The sequence below is a fragment of the Mytilus californianus genome, unplaced genomic scaffold (assembly GCF_021869535.1).
Source record: "Mytilus californianus isolate M0D057914Y unplaced genomic scaffold, xbMytCali1.0.p SCAF_4, whole genome shotgun sequence".
NCBI lineage: Eukaryota > Metazoa > Mollusca > Bivalvia > Mytilida > Mytilidae > Mytilus > Mytilus californianus.
In genome coordinates, this window is record NW_026262690.1 from 124,449,261 (window position 1) to 124,454,041 (window position 4,781).

The following is a 4,781-nucleotide window of genomic DNA, read 5'->3' on the forward strand; positions in this document are numbered from 1 at the left end:
TAAAAAACGTTTAATTATATTGTGTATTTTAGCCAGCTTCCACTCTTTTTTTAAAGTTTGAAAAAAAAATACATTTAATATATTTATCCCTTAAAGGGTAACAGGATTTTTTTTAAAACATCAATTAAAATGAAATAATGAAGTAATAATTTGATTTAAGCAGCCACTTGGGTAAATTTTGTTAAATTGAGCTTAAAAACATAGCTGATATATTATTGTTTTCCAAGACGAAAATTGAGCCTCATTTTGGTCTGTATTGCATGCAACATTTAATTTTACCAATTAAGTAGTGGATGGTTGCACATATGTAGAGCATGGTCTGATCTTTAAAGGAAAGAAATGTCAAAATTTAATAAAAAGGAAGCAACCACGAAAAACAGCATCCCTGACTAATTTGGTCCCCATAAAATATTCTTTCACAGGTAAAACGAAAATTTTTATGCTTCCATTTTTGACTAGCTTGAGAGAAATTTTCTTCGAAAGTAAAAATCTTATATTGTTTTTTGACAGCAGTCTTATTCCCTGCAAATTTTATGGTAAAGTGAGGTAAAAAAAACTTCTATAAAGGTTTAAAGTTACTTAAAAGAACTAAAAAAAAGGTTGTTTTATATATAATAATCTTTCTTTTTTTTTTATTTGTTTATGTGTAATGATCTGTAATGCATATTGTATACTTATTGACTGTGTAGGAATGGAGTAGTAAGTTTATTGTCCCTCATGGTGCAACTATTGTCCTGAGGCATAGCCGAGGACAAAAGTTGTATCCGAGGGGACAATAAACTTACTTTTCCACAAATATCCAGTCCGTAAGTGTTTTATTATATCAAAAAAAGACAACAGACAATAAATGGCTGTGATAAATCAACTATCGTAATATATAAAGCGGAAACCCAACCATAACGTTTACTTCATAATGAAATGCTAAGGCTACGTCTTGCACTGACGTCAACCCTAGATACAATAGGTAAAAATTACTCTCCCCGGTATTTTCAAAATCCTCCATTATAGCTGCATTGGAAATCCCGCGAAATATAATGAAGCTTGCAGTCAAATAGTTTTAACGAGGTCCAATAGTTGAAAACTATTGACTGGTCCAATAGTTCAAACCTTGTAAGTCAAAATATTGTGTACTTATTTTATATAGAAAATGATAACTGAGGTATAATAAATATTTATATTTCATTTCAGGGGGTAAAGTTACTTCAAAGAATTGAAATAAGGTTGGTTGATCCATTTTAATTTATGTTTTTATGTGTAATGTTTTATATGTATTTCTATTTCATTTGAAGGTTTACCACAGACATTTAATTTATAAATTTTATTTTTGTTACAGATGCCACCGGGAGGATGTTTCAGTCATAGACCTTGGATAGACTCCGTTGTAGCAGACAAGGGAGAGTAGCATATAGTTCTCGTAACGCTATACAATAGTAACAAGATCATTCTATTCTGAGATTGTTAAAGGGCCTGTTTGATAGAAGTGACGCCAACGTTCTCCAACACTACTAATTTATGAATTTTATTTTCGTTACAGATGCAGCTGGGAGGATGTTTCAGTCATAGACCTTGGATAGACTCCGTTGTAGCAGACTAGGGAGAGTAGCATATAGTTCTCGTAACGCTATACAACAGTAACAAGATCATTCTACTCTGAGATTGTTAAAGGGCCTGTTTGATAGAAGTGACACCAACGTTCTCCAAAACTACTAATTTATGAATTTTATTTTTGTTACAGATGCAGTTGGGAGGATGTTTCAGTCATAGACCTTGGATAGACTCCGTTGTAGCAGACTAGGGAGAGTAGCATATAGTTCTCGTAACGCTATACAATAGTAACAAGATCATTCTACTCTGAGATTGTTAAAGGGCCTGTTTGATATAAGTGACGCCAACATTCCCCAACACTACTAATTTATAAATTTAATTTTTGTTACAGATGGGGGCCAGAGGCAGATTCAGTCATAAACCTTGAATATGGCTTATTAGAGATCTGCTTCGATGGAATTAACAACAAATTTCTCAAACACATCACTAATCTTTATTATCTGTTTCCATTACAGAGTTTATACAGAGAATATAGGTATACCGTATTTTTAATTTTTTTTTTGTCCTATGTTTGTCAGTTTGTCATAAAGAAATAGTATGTGGTATTAATGTCAGTGGGATAAAACACACAGACGAAAATAAGTTAAATACCTTTATAAGTATGGATGAAGAAAGACAGACTTCCCCATAACCCATAGGAAAGGACAGACAAAAATATACAAAACAATACACAAACTAAAAAATGTACACCAACCCAATCAAAGACCAAGGATAAACTCGGGTGATCCAGGAAGTTGGAACCAAAAGAAATAGACAAAAGTCTACAAAACACTTAACTGAAAACTAAAAATGTACAACATCAAGCCAACCAGACCAGGGGATGAACTCAGGTGACCCAGGACAGAAGTACTACTAGGATGGGTTTTTTACTACCAGGACAGGACAGAAGTGGGTAAGTAATTGATATGTTAACAAATTTACAAATTGACAAAGTCAAGGGTGTTTTTTTCATTCATTCTTCAATTCTAAATTTTAAATGTGACAAGATAAAGATGGCACATAATTTTCAAATATAGTTTTTTAGAATTATTATTCTTTGTTTGTTATTTTGAAGTATCTTCATGTTTGACAAAATTTTAACTTCAATTTAACTGAAAAAAAATATGCTCCAAAATTTATTAAATTGATACACCTTTTTTTCACAGAAAATATTGGTTATCTACTTTAACATTCATGTGAGTCAAGTTAAGATAATGATGACTCAGTCTTACTCCATGAAAACTGGTATCTTGCATTATGAGGGGCTTTAGCAAGGGGTGCTACCAAAATTTGTGTAAAAGAATAAAGCTTTCACTCACTGAGTCAGAAAAATTACTTATTAATTCCAGAGTTCTGATAAGGGTGAATCAAATTCCCACAAAAAATAAAGTGCTTATACTGAATTCCCTTTGGCTTCAAAAATATATAACCTTGAAGTCTGTAAAAAATCCTTATGCCCCTCCATGATGATAGAAAATTTAAAAATTTCACTGAGTGAAGGGGAGGTAACTCATATGAAATGAATTTACAAATTTGAAAGAATTTAAACTACATGATCCAATTGAGCTATACATTTGTAAAGTAAGACCCAGGGACCATGCTCAGAGAAGTCATTTGTGTATATTATTTTACATTAGGGAAGTTGAGTCAGTTCAATGTGTGGATACAGCCATTTTGAAAAGGTGGGTTCCAAACCTAGGAACACCATGAAACGTTCACATATTAAAAAAAAAGAGGAATCAGAATAAAAGGAGGGATTCCAACACCCAGACTCAAAATTTAGATATTTATGTGAAGTATTTATCAATTGAAAAAATATGACTGGGTTCAGATTATTTAAATTTCATATTTTTACTCTTAATATGTACTGGTATTTAGAACAAAATTTGAATGCAGTAATTTTTTAAATATCTCAACTTTTGATGATTTGAAAATGCACACATTTACTTCTACTACTACTATGTGGTTAATCTGCAGGTGAAATTTCTATAACATAGATGTACTGTGTGTGTCATCCAGTACACCCCAAGTTAAAAATACTTTAATTCTGAATTAGTTATTTTTATATGAAAAAGTCTTCTTTTATATTTGTTATAAATATTCACCATTAAAATTTCTAATATTTCTGAAGGATTATGATGAGTAATTTTTAATTGTGAAAGTTTTCATGTTATTTATTACAACAGTAGCCAAATGATCATTTGATCCATGATAGCCAAGTACCTGTACTCAAAACATGTCTATCTTTTCTTCTTGAATGCAGTAAAAGATTTGTCCATAATTTTCAATAGATGAATTATGCATCTATTAATGTGCAACAACATAAGAAGCAAAATATAGAAGTTGGAGATTAACCCAGGGTATAATGCCTTCTTTATATTTGGGGTGTTAATTTAATATTAAAAGTTATCAATGCAGAGATGATGATAGTTGCAATAACTTCAGATGAGGTTTATCCTGGTTATGATTAATTTCTCTGTATTTTCACCACTACAGACTGTCATTTGATCCAACGATTGTAAGTTTTTTTTAACATTGTCTTTAAGGTCTATCAGTGCTTTTTTTGTGGTGAAAAAAAAAGTAAAATCATAAAAATACTGAACGCTGAGGAAAAGTCAAAACGGAAAGTCCCTAATCAAATGGCAAAATCAAAAGATAATGGGTTTTAAAGTAAATGTATTTTTTTTGGTTCTTCGTTAAAAAAAAAAGATGTCTTTTAAATTAAAATTTCAGATTTATAATGAAATAATTTTCCTAAGACATTTAAATTAAAATTTAAAATTTATAGTGAAATAATAATTTTCCTAAAATTTTTACATTTTCAAAGCATTGTAGTTGTCAGATTATAGAATAACATAGTACTTGAAATTGATTTAAACTCATTGTCTAGTGCATGCAAAGTTCCGAAGCAAAACATTCTTTATCTTCAGAGTTTTGGTGTAGACTTAACAAATATCAAATGATCATTTCAGAAATACATTATGCTTGGAGCGCTGCGTGTCTTTACTAACATATAACAAAGTTGCTTATTGGTGTTTAAGTAGTAGGGTTGGTTATATCTTCTGTTTGTTTCAGTTGTTCTTTGGATGGTTCTTTGGTTTTGAGGTATTTAGGGTGTGGTGTTTACCAATCGAAGGAATCTATATATGTAATTCTGAAATGAAAAATATTTGATATTTCTAGTCATAAAAAAAATA